This window comes from Triturus cristatus, chromosome 8 (assembly GCF_964204655.1).
Source record: "Triturus cristatus chromosome 8, aTriCri1.1, whole genome shotgun sequence".
NCBI classification, from domain to species: Eukaryota; Metazoa; Chordata; class Amphibia; order Caudata; family Salamandridae; genus Triturus; species Triturus cristatus.
The window spans coordinates 501,049,752-501,063,209 of record NC_140591.1 but is presented as its reverse complement, the minus strand read 5'-3'; positions in this window follow the sequence as shown (position 1 = coordinate 501,063,209).

The window sequence follows — 13,458 nt, the reverse complement described above, 5'->3', positions numbered from 1 at the left end:
GATTTTACACTTCATCTAAAAGACATAGGACAGTTCTTCAAATTCCAATTGATTGTAAGTGTTACATGTGTCATCAGACAATACCCTTCATTCAACCTTCAAACGTGTGCACGTGGGTGTGTACATGAATTCCTCCCCCAATCTGTTCAGAACTTCCTGCCCCAGCAATGATGCAGTGTGCCATATTTTAAAAGCTGGATACTAGACGTAACAGCTTAAATACATTTTTCTCAGAAGTTTAGAATGGGTGAAACTCCACCAGGCTGTCTCACTCACACTAGGCATGCCAAAAAGCATTGGTCCAAAAACCAAAAAATAGTGGACTCTCGTGCATCAGAAACTGCTTTCCTGCAGTGCCAGTATGTATTTTATCGCATTAAGATGTCAATTTTCAAGATGTTGTTGCAGTCACATCATATTTATCCTACAAGCTTACCTCAAAGAGAAAATATGGAATTATAGAATCTGAAAACATAATAAATTGCCCTTAGGGGAAAATTCAATAGAAAACTTTAGTAAAAACTTGAATCTAATATTCCAACTCTTTGGGAAAATATGAGTTCACATGCCTTGAATTTGACTATCTTAATAATTGATGATCCTTAATATATCATTGCAGTATGTCTTCCTTTCTTTCGATTTTATCCCATTTTCACCATGTGTTTGAACTGGTATATCCTTTAATGGTAACTGTGAACTCGAGTCACAAAGGTTTTGCTTTGACCAGTAAGCTAGTATAATATTTGGTTTACTATAAAAATGTACAAGAAGATCATGAGTACTAGCTCAAAAGTCACACCTATTCATATACAAGAATCTCATACACCAATGTTTGTGAATCAGCTCCTACATTTATATGTGATAATTTCACTTTGCATTTCTATTTTCCTTTCAAATATATATAGGTGAAAGACATTAGTATGCAAGTTGTTCAGATCTAGAAAGGTATTAGTATCTCCACTTTATTACGTACGCTTTTTGATTTAAAATGTAAGGGAAATAGATTGTTTTAATCCTCATAATTTGGGAACAATAGATGTGCCAGGTCCACAAATATTTTGTGTAGAGAAAAATAAATGTGCGTGATTTCACAAGGAAACTCCTCAGTAGTATCTATGTGTGTGACACCTTCGATAATTTTCAGTGCACATAATCGCCTTTGAAATTCAGAAGTATAATATCACACATGTTCAGTTAGGAAGGCTGGATTGAGTTTCTCCTTTACATTATCCCAGTCATTCATTAATGCATGTGCAAAATAATGCGTTTGTATGGGAAAAGGCTTAGCCGATAATATATACTTGTTGAAACCAATATGTTTACACAGGGATAAAACAACAGAGCACACCGTTAATAAACTAATGCTACTGTGGCACGATTGTGAAACTACCACTGATGCCAATATCTTTAGAGCAGGTTGATAGTTCTTGTTGAGCTTTTAATTTGAATGTGAACGAACATTTTCACAACAGCATCCATAAACCTATATCATAATTTTTAGATACTGGCAAAAAAAGGTTTAGCTTTTTGCAGGAACATGCTGCATTCTGCAGCTAGGTTTTTTTTTCAAATATATATAATAGTCAGCCAATCATTTCAGGTACAGGTCCAAGGATGACATTTTTAAGAATGCCATTTTTATAAAAATGTTGGGCCCGATTCACAGAACTAACTGAAGACAAAATCCTAAACTTACTACCATTTTCGTATTCACAGACGGCACTTACTCATTTTGGTATTCACAGAAGACACTTACTCACTTCGGTATTCACAGAAGTTAGGAGTCCTAACTTTAGGACTCCTAAATGCCTTCTGTGAATACCGAAAGTCTTAAAATTAGAATTTTTCTCAGTTTAGGAGTCCTAAAGTTAGGACTCCTAACTTTACTACAATTAAACTGAGAAAAATCCTAATTTTAAGGCTTTCGGTATTCACAGAAGGCATTTAGGAGTCTTAAAGTTAGGAGTCCTAACTTTACTACTACTAAATTGAGAAAAATCCTAATTTTAAGACTTTCGGTATTCACAGAAGGCATTTAGGAGACCTAAAGTTAGGAGTCCTAACTTTACTACCACTAAATTGAGAAAAATCCTAATTTTAAGGCTTTTGGTATTCACAGAAGGCATTTAGGAGTCTTAAAGTTAGGAGTCCTAACTTTACTACTACTAAATTGAGAAAAATCCTAATTTTAAGACTTTCGGTATTCACAGAAGGCATTTAGGAGTCCTAAAGTTAGGAGTCCTAACTATTCTACTACTAAACTCAGAAAAATCCAAATTTTAAGACTTTCGGTATTCACAGAAGGCATTTAGGAGTCCTAAAGTTAGGACTCCTAACTTCTGTGAATACCGAAATGAGTAAGTGCCTTCTGTGAATACCAAAATGAGTAAGTGCCTTCTGTGAATACCAAAATGGTAGTAAGTTTAGGATTTTGTCTCAAGTTAGTTCTGTGAATCGGGCCCGTTTTGTTTTAGATAATCACATGCTAGTTTTGAAAGGAGACTTTGAGTGCATTTATCACTGAGCAGCAGCCCGCAAATTGAAAGGGAATGAAATACAGCTTTCACATGACCAGCGTGCATTGTAAGGAAAACAAATCTTCACGGCAGGAAGAAGCTTTTTTTAAGTTGTGAGCTAATTAGCGCAGCTTTCCCCTACCGTTCATTCAAATCAGCTTTAGCGTTGGTGACACAATGACTAGTGTAGCACGCCTAGTGTAGCACATTGCATCTTATCTTTTACATTCTATGAGACAGAAACTCGCTGGTGGAACTATTGAAAACTAATGGCCCAGAGTCCTAGAAAACATTATAGCTCACTGCCTGAATCCTCTGAAAAAATGTGATGAGAAATAGGATAACACTGAAAACGCTCCTTGTATCCTTAAACTGCTATATTGTATAACATTAACTGATGTTCTTTTTGCTGGTGTAGGTTTGGCAAGGTGCTGTTGTAAGAAAACATGCTTTTGGCAGGTGTACCCCCCCCCCCACGTTTTGCCCCCATTTGGGGTACGAAATGCTAACCAGGCCCCAGGGCCAGTGCTCTCTCCCTAAATCTGATACATGTGAATTGGTAACCCCAAATTACAAAGATTTTAACCCCTGTATATGTCCCTGATAAATGGTATCAGTGGTATCCTGGGCATGGGTGTTAAAGGAGTCATCAGGGCTTGAAGCACTGTGCCAGCCTCACTGATCCAAATAAACAGATGACAGCATCTGCCATTGCTGACTGCAGGACTTTGCCTTCTCTATGCGTGGTAAGATCAAAGCACTATTTTTAATATTTGTCAGTCACCGCTAAGGAACGCCTCCTGAGCCCAGGAGGCAGGGTGCATTATATTAAAGTTATAAGTGCAAGCTTATATCTCCCTATAGTAGCCTTTTACATTAAGGGCAATTATACACAAAGTGATCAGTTGTCCATAGAATAACATGGGCTGGCACCGAGGCATACCTGCGGTTGCCATCTCCATTATGGTACTAGAGGGTTCTGCAGAAAAAAAGGTGACACACCCCCTGATGTGGTCACCTCAGGGGTAGATTAGCCGTTGTGGCTAGCAGCCCATTGGCCACTGGCACCCGCACCCCTAATGCCTCGAAATCTAGAATTTAAAGGGGCACCCTTGGCACCAGAACTCCAGATCTGATCAGACTTGCAAAAGTGGACGTAGAAAAGTCCTGAGTTTGCGACAACATGACCTGCACAAAACAAGGGTGTGTTGCTATGCACCTGTGGCAACCATCCTTAAACTGCATGACTGCAACTTGTCCTGGACCAGACATAGGGACTCCTTTGAGTTCCAAAAGGCAACTAGAGTCTCCTTTGGACTAGTAGCACCAGTCCCCTGCATTCCGCTGGTAAAAACATCATACTAGAACCAATGAATTGATTTCCATTGGGCCCTTCTGAGAAATTGTCCAAAAGTAGATGGTCCAATGCATTCTGGGAAATGTAGTCCTGACCTCCAGCAAGTTTCATGTGGCTACCCTTTTACCCGGGACCTCCGGGTGTCAGCATATCATCTTGCTGACCTTACAACGGTCAAGGCTTGTTGGTGGCCAGTCCAGCAAACAACCCCTTTACTCGACATTGCCACACGATGGAACTCCACAGGACCTTCAACTGACTGTCACCCATTGTCAACTTTTTGCACCCGTTTCCCTGCCAACACCATCCAATCGGTAAAACCATTTCTTCTGCTGCTCCCGCTTCACACCATGGACTGCTGGGACAACTCTGCACCTCGGCATCTCCAGCCAGATAAAATCGAACTGAGTGTCGTAACTTGGTCCTGGGACCCACATTACCTTAACACTCCTTGGATTCCATGCAACACAGCCTGCAAGTGACTAATTGTCACTAGTGCTATTTACCATTGACCACAATGCTAAAAGTTTGCAGTAGTGATTTGCACTGATTTATTATTGCTTCTGAAATTCATAACTCCGGCTGTACTCTTCCAATTTCCTTAATTTTGGTGTCTAAATCAATACAATAAATCTGCTTCATTTTCATAAATTGGTGTATTTCTTTTGAGTCGTGTCAATTACTTATCGTCCATGTTAGTACTCTGAAATGCTTAACACATATTCCTCTGGTAAAGCCTGACTGCTCTTTGCCACTCTATCAGGACTGAGCTATGGACTTATTATTACAAATACAAGGACCATCTTTGGGGTATTGTGTAGGGGTGGGTGGAACTCCGGGAAATTCACTTTGCGGCATTCCACAGAGTTAAATAAAAACTCAGCAAGGTTCCGTGGATTACAGCTAGCGGGCACAATTCGTAAAGTCGAGCTGCTCATGCTGATATTTAGCTCCGGCAACGTCTTCTGTGCTGTAAAATCCGCACGAACAGCACCATGCAAGGGTATTGCTTCTTTCTGCTGCTTGAGTAGATTTTTCTACTTGAGCAGCAGCTGTTTCAGTGTGAATGGTTTTGACCTGCTGGGACTGCCAGCATTGAGAATATCTCGCCGGGTGGCATTCTAGTGCCCGAAAATCATGCTAGAGGATGCAAATTCTCTCTTGCCATTGCCAACTTAACGTTGGTCCGCCGCGTGCAAAAAAAACTCTAACATGGAGCGGTTGGTGAAGTTTCTCTCACCCCTAGCATTGCAAAAGTATTCCATAGCGAAACCTAACCAGAATCTCTACATAATACTCCACTTGCCTACATAAGTGCTGCTGGGTGGAATCTTGAACTCGTGTTTAGCAGTACCACTTGGTCATGACTGATTTTTGCACAAGAAATCCACTATTGACTTTTGATTCAAAATGTATTTTTCAAAATGTATTCAGTTTTTGTCAAATTGGAATTTCAGGGCCCTGTGTAGATACCCATTCCAATAGTAAAGAAAAATGCAGAAAGTTACGAAAAAGTTTAAAAGCTTTTCAAAGTTTTAAAAAGATCCGAACTTTCAGGTAAATGGTTAGGCACAATAGAGGATGACAAGAGTCTTGATCTGTTAGTCATCCCAGCCCTGAAGATCAGTGATCATAGGATTTTGTACAAAACTAGGGGCATCAGCTATAGATCAACAGCTAAAAAGGAGGACATCGAGAAGGCTTTCAGCTCCTATGAGAAAGAAAATATAGAGAGAGTGAAGGCCATTCCTCAGAACAAGATCCTGAAGAGGGTGCAGATGAAGCCCTAACCCCACTAGATGATGATGAAGAAGGTAAAAATCCCCAGACCCCTTTCACCAGTGGGTAGTGACATAAGTCACTCTAGCAGACCCCCTATTGGTAAGGTGGTAGCAAGCCTTGAGGAAGCGCTTGATCTCCTCTTGCTGGAGGAGAAATATATTGAACTTGAGGAAAGGAGACTACCCCTTGAAGAAAGATGGATCAAGATGTGCTTGATGTCCAAAGGCAATAGTGACAACAACTTCTATAAGGAAAAGGAAGACATCTTTGACCCTAAGATCCCTAAAGAGGTTGTCCACAAGCGTAGTGATGGTGATGATTTTGACAAATGAGTTGCAGCATTTGAGAAAGCCTGGGGCTTTCTACTGTGGTAGTTATTCTCAGTGAAGGGCAGAGATAGACCCCTGACACTAATGAGGATGTGGTTGAGTCCCAGCAGCATATGAAGGAACCTTGATGGACTAATTTGGACTCACCACAGAGGAATACAGATTGAAGTTTAGCGACACCCATAAAAGTGTGATGAGTGTGTTAGGGCAAGAGTGCCCAAGAGAACCCAAGGGGGTGAGCTCAAGAAGTAGGGGTTAAGCACACGAAAAGGAAAGGAGGGAGATGGTATACCCACCAAAGAGACAACCACAGAACCCTAGAACCCTAAAAAGAAGGAGATATAAATCCACACCACCTCTGGCAAGCAGCATAAGGACGGCCCTGGGCTATAAAGACTCTAAGATAATAGGCTGTGCTTTTACTGCCAAAAGGCAGCACACTACAGAGGGGATGCAACCTGCCCCAAAAGGAAGGTTAACACAGGGGTAGCTAGGGTAGCCTATGGGGAGGACACGTCAGATGGGCAGGTCCTCAGAAGCTCTTAAATGGGAGAAGGGTGCAGATGGTAAGCTTGTGATTCATGAGGGTGGTAGTAAGCACTTTTACTCTATTCAGGTGAATGAGATCCCCAACACTGTCATGACAGACACAGGTGCCAGTCATACAGGTTAGTGTCCCAGACCAGCATATGCTAGGAGAAGAAAGGAGAGTAAGGATAGACCTTGGAGAGGTTGCATCCATATCCGTAGCCTTAGTGCCCCTATAGAGAGGGTATAGCCTTGTCTGGCACAAGGTGGTAGTCAGTCTTGATATCCCCCTAGATTGTTCCCAAATGACCTCCCAGAGGTTGGTCTGCTCCCAAAAGGGGGTAGAAGCCTAAGGCGCTGCCCAACCAAAGGATCCTGGAGGTCCTGTCCCTAAGATTAGGAGACTGCAGTAGAAGGGGAAAGGGGTAAGGGTAGGAAAGGAAGGCCACTTTTAGCAAGAGCCCCAGGAAGCCAAGGGCATTCTAACCCAGTAAAGCATAACCCACAACTTGGTACTGATGAGGCCTCTCCTGATCACCAGGAAGACCTGCAGAGTCAAACAATTGCTCAGAAAAAGTGTGTCACCCCTGAGCTGACAGAAGGAGTAGTTGAAAAAGGGTGTCTACCACAGGAGGTGGCAGTCCCCCTATTTGAAAAACTAGGGGGCTCCAAGAAACCTACAGTGGCCCCTAACACAGCCCGTCCACCTATCAGTGAAGAGCTCAGGATGTAATTTTGGATAATGAAAGCTGTCAGTAGCCTCTGTTGGTTGCTAGCCTTCATCTCAGCACTGTACGTGGTATGGGAGGCAGAGCCCATGGCCAGCAGTAAATTCGACCCCCAACCCTTTTGGTCATGGTGGGATTCCTCAAGTGTTGGGTGACCTCGGTGGGTAAGCTAGATGTTGCCCTGGCTAAGATAGGGTTAGAAGAGGTGGGCACCTAACAAACAAAATCAAAAGATGAAGACGGTAAAACACTGCTGGTAAGGTCCAGTTTGAATTGGGTACTATTTCTGTTGAGGTGGGTCAGCTGCCCATAGCGGTCTTGGCACAGGGTCAAGACTGATTTGCATGTGGCTGGGTTCAAACTGGAGTGGTATGGTGAGCAAACAAATTGATGGATTTAGGCCCAGACCTCTGTACTTGGGTGAATGTATGACATTGTTCTGCATTCTGTCCATCAACTGTTGTTTTTTTCATTTGTCACACCAAGTGGGACGGGTATGCCCATACGTGGGTCCTGTGCTCTCCATGCCACTGGAATCAAGCTATCCTGGCTGAAAAGATGTGAAACCCTGAAACCGGTCCTAGGATGCTTGTTTCCAATCCAGGGAGGACCTGGTTTGGCAATTCGGCCTGGACGGTTCCCATGAGGCACAGGGTCAAGACTGATTTGCATCTGGCTGGGTTCAAACTGGAATGGCATGGTGAACAAAAAAAGGATGGATGTAGGCCCAGATCTCTGTATTGGGGTGAATGTATGACATTGTTCTGCCTTCTGTCAATCAACTGTTGTTTTTGCATTTGTCACCCCGAGTGGGACGGGTATGCCCAGATGTGGGTCCCGTGCTCTCCATGCCACTGGAATCAAGCTATCCTGGCTGAAGAGGGGTGAAACCCCGAAACTGGTCCTAGGATGCTTGTTTCTAGTCTAGGGAGGACCTGGCATGGCAGTTCGGGCTGGACTGTTCCCATGAGGCACAGGGTCATGACTGATTTGTATCTGGCTGGGTTCAAACTGGAATGGCATGGTGAGCAAAAAAAACGATGGATTGAGGCCCAGATCTCTGTCCTGGGGTGAATGTATGGCATTTTTCTGCATTATGTCCATCAACTGTTGTTTTTGCATTTGTCACCTCGAGTGGGACGGATATGCCCAGTCGTGGGTCCCGTGCTCTCCATGCCACTGGAATCAAGCTATCCTGGCTTAAGAAGGGTGAAACCCCGAAACCGGTCCTAGAATGCTTCTTTCCAATCCAGGGAGGACCTGGTTTGGCAGTTCGGGCTGGACTGTTCCCATGAGGCACAGGGTCAAGACTGATTTGTATCTGGCTGGGTTCAAACTGGAATGGCATGGTGAGCAAAAAAAACTATGGATTGAGGCCCAGATCTCTGTACTGGGGTGAATGTATGACATTGTTCTGAATTCTGTCCATCAACTGTTGGTTTTGCATTTGTCACCCTGAGTGGGACGGGTATGCCCAGACGTGGGTCCCGTGCTCTCCATGCCACTGGAATCAAGCTATCCTGGCTGAAGAGGGGTGAAACCCCAAAAACGGTCCTAGGATGCCTGTTTCCAGTCGGGCTGGACTATTCCCATGAGGCACAGGGTCAAGACTGATTTGCATATGCATATGGCTGGGTTCAAACTGGAATGGCGAGCAAAAAAACAATGGATTTAGACCCAGGTCTCTATACTCGGGTGAATGTATGACATTGTTCTGCATTCTGTCCATCAACAATTTACCCTACGCCGTTCCTCCTGACAAGTCAGGAAAGCTCACCCAGAGTGAGGTTGAATCTCCTGGATGTAATGGGGTGTGTGTGTGTGGAAACAGGTTTTTTGCATGTTTCCCTCCTCTTTTTGCCTTTTGCTCCAGTTTGGACAACGAGATGCTGGTTTTCTACTCTGGCAGTGCACTGGAACCTGCTAACCAGGCCCTAGGGCCAGGGCTTTCGCCCTAAAACTGATACATGAGAATTGGCAACCCCAATTGGTAAGGACTTTAAACCCCTTATAAGTTCTTAATCAATGATACCCGTGGTACCCAGGGCATGGGAGTTAAAGGGGTCAGCAGGGCATGAAGCGCTGTGTCTCCCTGAGGGGCCCAAGTAAAGAGATGACAGTAGTTGTGCCTTTGGACTACAGGAGTAGTGTAAACTACACAAACTCAACTTTGCCCTCACCAAGTATGGCAAGGTCAAAGCACTATTTTTAATATATGATATTCACCCCTAATTACCCTGAATCCCAGAAGGCAGGGCGCATTATATTAGAAGATTAGACATATAAGTGCAAGCTTATACATCTCTGTAGTAGCCTTTTCCAATAATGGCTACTTTAAGTGATCAGCAGTCAGTAGGATAACATGGGATGAACTCAGAGGTTGCCATTATGGTACCACCAAATTGTGTCCTGTTTGGTATCAAACAACAACACCCCTGACATGATTCTTGTGTTGAGGATGATGTAGCATGAACCCAGGTGACTACTACAGGGGTTTCCCACCCAGTTTCCCCAGCCTTTTCTGTGCTGTTGCTGCCACCTTACAAATTCTGCCTCCAAGACAGCACTCTGACCTCTGACTTGCTGTCTGTGTGAACTCTCCCCGGAGTCAGGAATAATAGTCTAAAAGGGGAAGAAGGGGACACCTACCTCCCTGACAGGATGCCTAGTAAAGTGGCATATCAAGGCAGTGATGTTAAAAGCTGACACTGCCTGTGATATGCAACTAGGTTGCCTCCCAAAGGAGGAAACAGCCCTCTCCCTGCCCCCAGGCACATGTGCACCAGGCAGGCAAAAAAATTATGTAGTCAAGAGATGTACACCCACAGAAGGCTAGCCACATCCCTAGGGTGGGAACCTCGTCTGTACAGCTAAGGATGGTTTCTGCCATTTTTAAAAGTGGCAGAATAGAGGATTCTGGGTAGAAAAGATGACCACCCCCTGCATGTATCACCTCAGTGACAGATTAGCCATTGGGGTCAGAAGCCCATTGGCCTCTTGCACCCTATCCCCGAACATCCCTATATCTAGGATTTAAGGGGCACCCCTGGCTCCAGAATATCAGTTCTGATCTGACTGGCAACATTGGACACTGAAGAGGCCGAGTCTGTGACAACAGGAATGTAGTAATGTGTAAATGACACTATGATGTCATCAGTTCCAAAAGAATGTTAAGACTGAAGGAATGCTCAAGGGGCATTCAATGGATGCACTGGGATAGATGTGGAAGCTGATTAACAAGCTCCATTAAAGATATTGCTAAACATCTTGGATTGTGTCTGGAAGACTCTTTACATTGGCGACGAGGATGGGATGGTTTGAGATTTTTTTGTTTGTTGTTGCCGAACTAATACCAGATCACCAACTTGATAATCCTGGCTTTGGTATTTTTTTCCTTTTTCTGCATAGTATTTCATTTTCTCTTTTGCTTCTTTATCTTTTTTCATTACCTCATTGTGTACCCTCGGAGGAATTGGAGACAACTGGGGCAAACGAGTTTTTCTTGACTGTCCAAACATTAGATCTGAAGGACATTTTCCTGTTGATGGATGTGGAGTATTCCTATAGTCTCTTAAAATTTGACACAACGCTTGATTTATGGAAATTTGTGAAAGTTTTGCTCTTTGCACCGCTTTTTTAATAGTTGCCATCAATCTTTCTATCATTCCGTTTGCTCTAGGCCACATTGGAGTTACTCTCCTGTGTATTATTCCCAAATAGTTCATACATTTCCCAAACTCCTCTCCGCTAAATGGTGGCCCATTGTCTGTTTTTAACATATTAGGTATTCCCCAAGTTGAGAATATTTCATCTAGTACTGGAAGTACTATTGAGGTGGAGGTAGTGGATATTAGTTTTACAATTGGAAAACGAGAGTATTCATCTACTATTGCTAGTAAATAGTGTCCAGAGTCTAATGGGCCATAGAAATCTGCCGCTAAATTTGACCATACTGCATCAGGTAGATCTGACATATGTAGCTCTTCAATTCCTTTTTCTTTTACTGTGCCCTGACAGACATGACAGGCCTGAATTCTTCTACCTGCTTATCTAGACCTGGAAACCACAGCTTTTCTCTTAGAAATGTTTTTGTTGCTGAAACCCCTCGGTGACTCTCGTGAGCTAAATCAATTACACAACGTTGGAGACTCTCTGGTATTATTATTTTATTTCCCCTAAGTAGTATTCCAGACGAAGTCACAGACAGTTCCGAACTTATATTTTTATATGCTAATATATCAGTTTTTTTTTACGTTTCTTTGGAATTGACTTCCAGTAGTTATTAGTCTCCATTTATTTTCATGCAGAATTTTCTTTACCTCTTTGAGAGTATTATCTTTTTCTGTTTCCTCAATTAATTCATTTTCTTTCACAATTCCTGGAACTGCTGATCTTACTATAAAATGTATGTATTCTTCCACCTCAAATTGGTGGTTAGTTGTTGTTTTGGCTGGATGCTCTTTACAAGGACCTATACAAAACAAAGGCATAACACTCTGCACCTGCAGCAACTGTCCTATGAAAATCTATATGAACACAACTGGAAAAAATGTAGCAAATATGCATCTGTATTTACATAGTCGCAGTACCTTCTTCGGAGATCTAAATGAGTATGACTTCCAGTAGAGTTATCCCAACCTTTCACACATCTGACCTTGATACAATGTGCATCATTATCACATATTTACAGTGCTGCTAAACTGTCAAATTTGCAATCAAATACATAGAAACCTAATTATAGGATGATAATAAGATTACGCTGAGGAAAGCAAGATGGTGGCCATGTAGGTTCACCGCGGCCAAGCTCCTAACCTAGCTCCCTCAACCCCCTTTTGTTTGCGGTAGCTGTTTAGTCAATGGTACAGAGGTTCCTCCCGGTCTTGGTGTGGGGTGAACTTATTGGTTTGGCGTCAGCTGTGGTTCTCTGGTGCTGAATGGTGTTTGAGCCTAGCACTGTGGATGCGTTAAGGGGGAGCACCGGTGTGCTGACGGTGCCCTTAGAGCATTTGGCCCGGTTGTACTATGGCGTCCTGAGGCGGTGGGCGTGCCTTGTTAGAAGAATCCCCAGATCAGCTCCTGTCTTAGCACCAGAGTCTGCCTCTGGGTTAGATTCTCCTGCACTGTGTGTGTTACGTATTCTGGCTCAAAAAGTTGTCAAAGACCCTAAAGAGAAGGGTAAGCACTGCCTTTTTCAGCATGGGCTGCTACACAGGCCCTGGGGCCAGGCTCAAGAAAGGAGTCTCCCCCAGTCCACATCGAGGAGAGTGCAGGTAAGCCGATAGACTCCCTCAGTACAAAAAATCGGCCTGAGAGTTTGGGGGCTGGAAGAAAGAGGACTATGTCAGACTGCACCAAAAGTCTTTGCTGAGAAGCCTGGGGTACTTCAGGCTCCCACAGAGGGGGTCTCTGGCCCAAGTAAAGCTAGGTATGTCCCACCTCAGCCGGCAATCACTGGATATTTTAGAATGAAGGACATAGGGGGACCAACCCCTCCAGGAAATTACCAAGGGGCTGGAAATTGCTAAGTATGGCCGGAGTGCGGCTCTTGTATCTGATGACCAGTCTGGGTTGCCTTGTGTACTATTGGAAGAGACTGAGGTGGCAGATGATGGGCTCTCCTTTTCATCTGCATCAGGGCAGCCTTTACAAAGGGCGACAGGCAAATACAAAGAGGTGGCCAGTGGCCCCAGAGAGAAGGTGAAGGGTACCCTTGGTAAAGAGTCCAGTGCCATGTGTGATCCTCGTTCTATGACTGGAGAGGCCATGAGCGAGCCAGATTACAATACAGAGAATAACAGCTTGGCTGCAGCGGACCTTACATCAAATGGGGTTGATAATTTGTTTTCGCTCACAGATGGTTCTCACACTGGAGATTCTAGCTCTGGTCTCAGTAAGGCTGGGGCAGTTCTTCAATACCAGGTTCCAGCACACTTGAAGCACCTGAGAGAGCCCTTAAATGTCAAAAGTGCCAGAACATCTCCAAGGGAAAGGTAGACTCTTAAAGATCAGGGAGAAACATACAATCTGGAACTGGCTGAAATGGGACTACTCACACAAAAAAATACTTGGAATGTTAGAGACTGCACCTGCCCAGACAGAGTCTGTCCTGTTTGTACCACAGACTTTGGGGGCAGCAATCATAGATCATACTTTGGCTTTGCTTCTGGAGTTGAGCAAAGAGCTTCGCGCCAAGACGGATGGTAAACAAGCCAGGCAGG